Source organism: Desmodus rotundus, chromosome 5, assembly GCF_022682495.2.
Source record: "Desmodus rotundus isolate HL8 chromosome 5, HLdesRot8A.1, whole genome shotgun sequence".
NCBI classification, from domain to species: domain Eukaryota; kingdom Metazoa; phylum Chordata; class Mammalia; order Chiroptera; family Phyllostomidae; genus Desmodus; species Desmodus rotundus.
This window is the reverse complement of record NC_071391.1, coordinates 25,503,282-25,512,531: the sequence shown is the minus strand read 5'-3', so window position 1 is coordinate 25,512,531 and position 9,250 is coordinate 25,503,282. Positions and strand designations below refer to the sequence as shown.

The 9,250-nt window shown below is 42.2% G+C and overlaps 1 pseudogene; it reads right to left on the bottom strand.

The window, feature by feature from the left end:
- Window positions 1-4,231: 4,231 nt before the first annotated feature.
- On the bottom strand, window positions 4,232-6,603 carry LOC112303200 (heterogeneous nuclear ribonucleoprotein A1-like; annotated as a pseudogene).
- Between the last annotated feature and the right edge of the window lie 2,647 nt (window positions 6,604-9,250).

Below are 9,250 nucleotides of genomic sequence, written 5' to 3'. Positions count from 1 at the left end.
TGAATCTTTGAAATTTGGAACCAGAAAGAATCTTGGAAATCATCCTCTTCATATGTCACCACCCCCCCACCTCCTGTCACCTCCACTCCACAGATGAAGAAATCAACAAGAAAAGTAAAGTTACTGTCTCAAGGAATCGAGGAGAAGAAAACACAAGGTTTTGAGCTTCTACCATGTGCAAGACACACTATCTGTGTGTGCTGTGTGTCCCAAGCCTTATCAGGTCAACTCCCCAAGGTCAGAACTGTTCCAATTTATGCTCCTTTTTATCCTGGTTACATAGCATAACACCTGACACTGAATAGCTGTTCAGTAAGCATGTATGGTGTAAACAAACAACTGTCTCAGTAAAGACAAAGCTGCAGAGCAAGGAAACGGTGGTATGTGGCTTAGAACCCTGTTTTCCTGACACAGATCCATGTGTTTTTCCCTGTGCCGCAAAGCTACCCCCAAGTGTTGCTTTGCAAACTTGGGGGCTTCTCAGGTGAAACTGACCCCATAGATAGAGGGCAAGGACAAACCACAGGGAAAAGCAGACTACTCCAGATTGGTAGGTGGCAGGTTTAATAAGCAAGGAAACTTACATACAAGGCTTGTCTTGGGTGGCTGTAAGAGGAGTAGTTCTCTGCACCTGCCTACCCGAACCTTAAAAGGTTGTACAGAGGCTTTAGTAAGTATACTGTCCAGGTGGTCATAACAGCACATGGCTCTCTCAAGGCAGAGTCCTTGAAAATGGGGTTACTATGGAAACAGTGGGCACAGCGTACATCCTGAAGACAGGGGAGGGCTGAGGAGCTTCCAAGTGCTCGAATCCAGCCAAAGGGTCAACAGGTGGTCACATACTCTTGATGACCTCCTGCAATACCAAAATTTATAATTGGATGTTTGCTATGAAGGACAAGACTTTTGAGAGTGGTAAGTCCTGTTAAACTTCAGGCAAAAATGCACAAAAAAAGATGCCTGCTTTATTACAAGTTAAAACTTATTTTCTAGATTTTTGGTGATATCTATAATGGTTTGCTTCTCAATGTATCTCTTAAAGCTATACTTCCCCAATAGTTTGACCAAAGTAAAATACAGAATCACAAACAATCCAGCCCAAGCACCATGGGTCATGATGAAGGTCTCACATAGTAAACAGTAAATAACTCATCTAGATATCAAGGTATTCACCTGAACAGAGAGTCTTTTAAATACTATAGCTTACTGGCCTTAAGAGGCAACTGTTTGTAACCAACATTTCCCCCTTTCTACAGCAATTTGAGTGGCTAAAGAATACTTCCACTTTGCCACCTTACTGAGAACCTACCACGTGCCAGGTGTATTTCTTTGCCCTGGTGATCCTTCAGGAACAAAGCAAATCACCTCCTCTGAGACTTAGTTTTGCTTTTTGTTTGTTTGTTTGTATAGAAGTGGAAGTAGAAATATCTACCTTGAACTTTTATTATGGGTTAAATGAGATATGTGGATACAGCACACGATAAGGTGCCTGACACGTGACTAATAATAATAATATCACCACCAAAACTAACAATAACATTAACACAAGAGTTAGACTTGGAGGAAAGCAAAGGAGAAACAGTCCTTGCATTCTGCCAGTGGTGATGACGAGGTGGTGTGATTCAGAGACAGACGGTAAACATACAACTCTACAAATGTTATTATAGAATGTGTAAATACTAAGAAAACAAAGCATGGAGAAGTTGATAGTGGTGGGAGAGCTATTTGAGAACAAGTGCATTGTGACCATATGTTAGCGATATAGTCTTTCCTAAAGCTCAGCCTTTGGCCCCTGCTCAGATGTCTGATCTGGGCCCTAAGAACTGAAACTGCTGAGCCACCTGCACTACCACCAGTCCTACAGGTGACATTGGTACCGAGAAATACCAGGCAGCCAACACAGGTGACTATGCTATTCACTTGGATTTTATGAATGCAGGTTCACTCAGCTTTTATTAATGCAGATTTAATCCAAATCTATACTAACCTAATAACAATACCAATCACTCAGAAATAATCAACATCACAGGAGAGAATTGGGGGATAATGAACCTGAGTCCCAGAGTCTCAGTCAGCAGGTCCAGGGGGCAGCACAGTGGGCAAAGGAGCCTTCCACGTCTTGCAAGGAAGGACCTCTGGAGCCAGGTGGGCAGCAGAGCAGACACAGTCCTCAGTCCAGCAGGGCAGAGCTTCCAGTGGCCAATGTTAAGGGAGACCAGCGTGGCGTGGAACAGCACTCTGGTGTGTGGAGCTCATGGTGTGGAACCTGCCTAAGTTATACACATGAGAGTGATGTACTCTGCCCTTCTGGGTCCCTTGATAAGTGTCTTGGAACCCCTGATGGTGAGTGGGACTTTCCCCAGGATCCTGTCTATGGGTGGTCCTGCTCTTCAGACACAGCTGTTCTGGTCACGTGTGCAGATATTCTAGGTGTGTCTCCTTGCCAGGTGTGTCTGCTAGGTAGTTTCCCTCTTGAGCCAAGGTTTCATGGCTGACTGGCAGCCACCTTGGTTGACATGAGTGACTCCACATAGTTTTATATGCTTTATGATATCTTGACCATACCAATGCCATTTTATTGGTCCTGCTCTCCACAAAGTGGTACGTGAAATGATTAAGACAGAACTTCATGGCATGCATAACTACAATTATAAAATTCAATGGAAAATAATGTCCATAGAGACAATCTTTTAATCTTTTATTTTTTTCCTTTGAAATAATTTTATTTTTGCTTTCTATGGAAAAATATCATTCACTATAAAAATGAGAGGTATAATCAGCATGATGAGGATACACCGACAGGCTCCAAGACATACACCACAGTTGAGGTGAGAAACCTGCCAGGGAATCAGGTCTACTTTTTCATCTCTTGCTTCTTGGCTGGCCTTGTGACTAGCTTTGACCAAAAGAAAGTGGCGAGAGTGATTCTAGGACAAGGCTTCAGTTGGCATTTTAGGTTATTTTCTTTCATAACCTGAAACCACCATACTTTGGAAAAAAACAGAATGAAATACCCTGGGGGTAGAAAGAGGTGGGTCGCCTGGGCTATTCCAGCCTCCCCATCTGATCCAGGTGACAGTGGCTGCGTGAAACCTGCAGAAAAACCACCAGTCAACCCACTGAATCATGAGAAATAATACATTGGGCTTTTTTAAAGCCAAAATTGGAGGGCTTAGTTTGGTGGTTTGTTACACACCCATAAATCACTGAGACAACGCAATGCGCTGTGGAAGTGCTCAGCCTTCATCTGGCTCTAACCCATCTGTGCTAGGGAAATGATGACGTCAATTTTACCCCCTTTCCAGGGATACTGAGATAATTAAAGGTGATTCTGAGTACTTAAATACAGCTTAATAATGCTTTGATTTATGTTACCTCATATCTTTCAAAATTAGTTTACATTCAAGCAATGTTATTCCACCATATCTTTAAATCTTGGCTACAAATTTCTCAGGAGAAACATCTGAGTCAATAGTAGCAAGGAAGTGGTAACTAACTCAAGAGCAGGTAAAGGAAGGAAGAAGGGGAAAGAAGATGAAAAGGGGGATGGAGGATAATAAAAGGAAAACAAAAGAATGAAGTTAACACAAAGTATCAACCAAACCAGAAGTATTCACTGAAATGAATAAAAAAGAATTATTTCTTTTTGGGTTTTTTTCAAGAAGATATTAAATTGTTTAGTGAATACACATGATAATGGATAATTTACAAGCTTTATTCCCATCTATCATTTTATCTGGTACCATAATTCAATTTAGATATATTGCATAGAATGTGCCAACGATCATTAAAAACCAAATAAACTCCATGACTCTGCTGAGACCCTTTTAATGGTGAACTCTGGGTCACAGCACAGTAACTTATTAATTCAACTACACCAAGGTCTCTGAAGACAATGGCTTGTGTGCCCAAGTAGGTTGTAAATAAATTTCAAATGGAACCTGGTATCACTCTGAAGGAATTCTGACATCACACTGTTGAGGTAATTTACCAAGATGGCTTCAGAATAGACTAACTGTACACAGCACATTGTTTTAAAAGGACACATTTATTCAGTGTCATGATCAGACTGTTACATTTAGCAATCAACAACATGGGTGCAAAAAAAAACTACATTAAAACCCTTTGTTGGGATGCTGTTCAGTTTCCACAGAACAGAAACAAAATAACGTGTTATACAATTAGTCACAAACCAGTCCTCCAGTTTTTTGCCTATTCACAGGAGTACTGTCTAAAATAGCCTTTGCAGCAGCCAGGCTCTGCCACCACTGTGCTTGGCTGAGTTCACAAATCTGCTGTCCCCTGTAGCTTCCCCGTCACTTCTGTGGCTTGCCTCCCCTGCTAAGCTTTTTCCCTGGCAGGAATTAAAACTGATCCCACTGCCATAGGGACTGCTTCTGTTGGAACCGCCACAGTCACCTGGGTTTTGTGGTCTGGCAAAGTATTGGCCTCCACCACCATAGGGGCCAGAGCTTCTGCCTCCAAAGTTTCCCCCTTTCACGGGTTCAAAATTTCAAGATTGATTGTTGTAGTTGCCAAAATCATTGCACCTTCCACCACCACCAAAGTTGCTTCCATCATTACCATATCCATTATAGCCATTCCCATTCGCCACCATATCCACCACCACCACGGCTCCCACCAAAACCACCTCCACAACCACCTCCAAAGTTTCCAGAACCACTTCAACCTCTTTGGCTGGATGAAGCCCTAGTCCTCTCTTGCTTAGTGAGGGCTTTCCTTACGTCACAGATGTGGCCATTTACAGTACGTATTTCTGAATGACAATCTTGTCTACAGAGTCATGGGCAACAATGGTTACCAAAGCAACACCTCTCTTTTGGCCACTGCCTTGGTCAGTCATGATTTCAATCACTTCAATTTCCCCATACTGCTCAAAATAATCTCTTAGGTGATGTTCTTCAGTGTCTTCATAAATACCACCGACAAAATTCTTCTTCACAGTGAAGTGGGCATCAGGTCTTTGAGAATCTTCTCCTGAGACAGCCCTCTTTGGTTCCACGACTTTTCCACCTGCCTCCTGAGGACTCGCGTTCCTGGCTGCCTGCCCCTCCTCCACTGTGGGGTACACAACAAACCCAAAGCCTCTGGAGCGCTTGGTGTCTGGGTCTCTCATCACCACACAGACTGTGAGTGTTCCCCGTTGCTCAGAATGCTCCTCAGACTCTCATCTGTTGTTTCAAAGCTTGAACTTCCAATAAATTGCTTCCACGGCGGTTCCGGCTCTTTGGGAGACCCCGACCTACACGTGACAACTGCAGGAGGGGAGGCGTCAACGCTGCTTACTCAGCAGCATCCACCGGCAGAAAGGCAAAATTATTTCTTTACTGAAGTATAAAGTTTGAGGTGAGTTGAACTTTGATGTCATAGAAGCACAGATTTCAGTGCTGGAAATGTTTTAAAAGATGTGGAGTTCAACTTCCTACATAAAATTTAGGCAAGTGAATATCTATGATTGTTTGAACACAGGAATCAATAGTTTGCTTTCTACCTAAGATATATTATCTCAGTGCAGTTTAAAATACTAGATTTTTCCTCTTTTGCCCTGGAATGTGACACTTCACACAGAAAAAGTTGCATCAAAGACTCTCATATTTATCTAAATCAGAGTTCTCCAGATACTGGCTTCAAATTAAGTTGATCAGCATATTGCCAGTCTATTCACTCTGCCCTACCCAATCTGCATCTCAGAATGGGTACGTAGGTGTGAAACTTGAACTTGTGCCGCAGGTCATCCTTATGTGTACCAGCATCTATGAACCTCTGCCGTATACTCTAGGCTCCTCTGGGAAAAGAAACAAAAATCTAATCTGATCTTGTGTCCCCAGCCCTTGATATAGTGTCTCATACATAGGGGCATCAATAATTTCTCTGAAAGAATGAGTGAATGAAAGAGTAAATTATGAATAAGTGACATACACATAGTCCTAAGGATTGAATACTCCCATGTCTTATCAGTCACAGCTTTAGTCTATATATCCAATGTGAGTGGAGCCAAACCCACATACCACCTAAAATTTCTAGGTGCAACATGGTATTCATTTTCCCTCACTGTCACTGAGTTCCCTGATTTTCCTTCCCACACTCTGCAACCAGCCCTGCATAACTGTAGTCAAGGAAAATTTTCCAAACATAGCCTCACTTCTTGCACCCTGTTCCTTGCACAAAGTAGGCAGTCAACACGAAATTGTTGAAAGACTTTGTTTTGAAATTTTTGCTGGTCTATTTCTGATTTCTTGTTATAAGCTGAGTAATTGGGCCTCTGTTTTGATAACTGAGGTTTTAGTTAATATTGTGTCCTGAAAAATTTCCAGGACTCTAGTCCCCTTGCATAAGGACTTGCCGATCATTTACCAAAATCCTCAGAGAGGACACCTGGCCCAAACATACCCAACCAGGTGTTAACTTTGCACTGCTGCCTGACTCCACGGTAGCCACCTTCCCAAAACCAAAATGGTGCCTGCTCTTGGGAAACCCACCGTTGTGACCTACCCACCACACCTCATTGAAGGCAACTGCTGGCTTGGTCCTATTGTCCATTCCTATTTCCTTGGAATACCATGTCCTGGCTCCTTCCGCCATCCATAGGTCTGACTTCAGATTCTGGTCCCTTGTTGGCTGAGTGTTTCCCTGCCATGGAATACTATTATCATATTCTAAATTGCTTCATATATTTCCAGCCCATGGAAGAGAGAGCAATATGCCTTGAAAATAATGAAAGGCTAGGGAATCATTTCTCTAATTTGATTTGAGAGCTGAGAGTTTAAACTAATTATATCTTATTTTCCCTTTCTAATTGAGCTTGGAATTTGGAGTCAACCACAAAGGGATTTGAAAATGGCTCTGCTTTTCACACCCCAAAACTTATTTAACTCCTGTAAGTAGCAGTTTCATCTGTAAAATGGAAACAATATTAGCACCTCCTCATTGGACTATTTTCAGATTCACTGGGATAACGCGCTTTGCACAGTTCCGGGTATATAGTAAATGCTTGACAAATGGTAGTATTATTAGGACTCTCTGTGTGGTTCTTCTCCAGGGGACTGTCAGGTTACCTATGGCAACAGGGTGGTAGGAAACTGTGGGCATTTTTCAGTATCCTCTATGATAAGAATGTGTTTGGATTATCTCTAGTGCATAGCTTCTCTTGCCTAAAAATAGAACACCTTCTGCTTTATGTCAGGAACTATCATTATTCCATTAGCAGCTTCACTGAAAGCCACAGACAGCTCAGCAGAACCTCTGTATCTGCAGCTTGCTCTTTGACCCCCTAAAGGACCACAGGGGCTAAATTTCACTCTGCTTGCTGGTACATCAGACCAAATAGCCCTCAGAGCTCTCCGTGTGCCTTATATTTCCTACCCCATTAATAAAGATATATATCACTCTTCTCTATAGAGGAAATCACAGAAACCACCACACTTAAGATTACTGATTGATCAATTTATTCATTTCAAGGAAGTGACTAATTATAAGAAGCTTATGAACATACTGAAAAACAATTTATGTTGGTTGGAAAATTTGTGTTTTCCTTCCTGTGAGTAGAGGGACAGGCAACAGCCCAGGCAGACGTGAATTGGTAGTTTACTGGCTGTTGAGTGAATAAATACTATTTGCCCCTGATACAAAGTCTAATTCAAAAGAGAGCTGCTTCTATGTTTTTTTTCCTTAACTCTAAGTAAGGATCACGGATTTGGCTAAGCAAAGGAAGAAGTTAAGGCTTAATAATGATAAAGAATAATGATGATAAAAATGATTATAGCTTACATTTACTCAGTATTCACTATGCATCGCCCATCATATTAACAGATTAACATGCACTAAAACACTTAATTTGGAGAAAGCTTAAGAGGTAAACATGATAAGCACACTTTATAAAAGGGGGAAACAGCAAAGCTGAGAGTTTGAGTACTATGGCCGACATCCCATAGCAAGCAGGCGACAGAGCCAGCCTCTCAACACTGACGGCCCAGCTCCCGAGCCATAGAATTAGCTTCTGTCATGCTCAATACCAGGGGTCAACAAACTCTTTTATATGTGCCACATAGTAATTATTTTAGGTTTCATGAGCCATGATGTTGCTGTAGAAACCAGTCAGCTCCACTGGTATAAAACAAAAGCATCCATAGACAGTAGATAAATGAAGGAGCTTGGCAGAGTCCCAATAAAACTTCATGACAGAAGTAGGTGAATAGCCAGCGCCTGCTCATTACAGTGTGTGCCCTGAGCTTCATTCCTCCAAGTGACCAGCAATGTCTTCTCATAAATTTGACACTAAATGTGTTTTATTCACAAAGGAAAGTTCTGCCTCCTCCACTCTCTTGCCAGACTTTTTCTTTGGCCCCAGGTAATGGTGGGAGCCCGAAGGAAGAAGCTGCAAATTTACTCTTGCTCCCAATGAAGCCAGTAGAATATGAGGGGAGATACCCCAAAATGAAATTTACTTATAAAAAATTGTGTATTTATTCGTACATATTTAAACTTCAGTCACCTTCAAAGAATCTGCATGCGATGCACTACACATCCTGAGACATTTTTTCACTGCCCAGAACAGTTTTTGAACTCCGCGATTTTGATGCCTTTTAGTGCTTCTGCTGTTTTTTGCTTCACCTCTTCCACATTGGCAAAAGGTTTCTCTTTGAGGACTTCTTTCATCCAGGAAAACACTAAAAACTCACTGGGGCAAGATCAGGTGAATAGGGAGGGTGGAGCATGGGGGTCATGCAGGTTTTGGGCAAAAGCTGCTGACCACTCAGAGTGTGGCCAGGTGCTCTCGTAAATCACCCATCCCAAAGTCAGCAAAAGTGTTAAAGAGTCTTCAAAAAACTTAACTGAAGCCGAATGCGGCCTCTCACAACAAGGCCAGCTGGTACACTGATACGGATGGGTTCCTAGAACACTCACCTAGCAGGGAAAGGGGAAAGCCTGTACTATAAGGGGTCCGCCCTGGAGGTAATTCCATTCTTGGGGGTCCCCCTTCCTATTAGCTCATGACCGTCAGCCTGGAAACAGCTGAGTCAGAGTGAGTATGTTTGTTCCATCCCCTTTCAGGTCACTCTTTTACAGTGTCTGTGAATAAAGAAAGGAAAAATAAAGGTTTTTTTCCAAACTGAAATCCCTATACGACCATCCCAACAGGAGAGTGAAAACAATTCCGACAAACTCTTTCACCTCGGTGTTACTTATTGCTCAGAACTGCTGAATAACTCATTGGTCACTATTTATTACA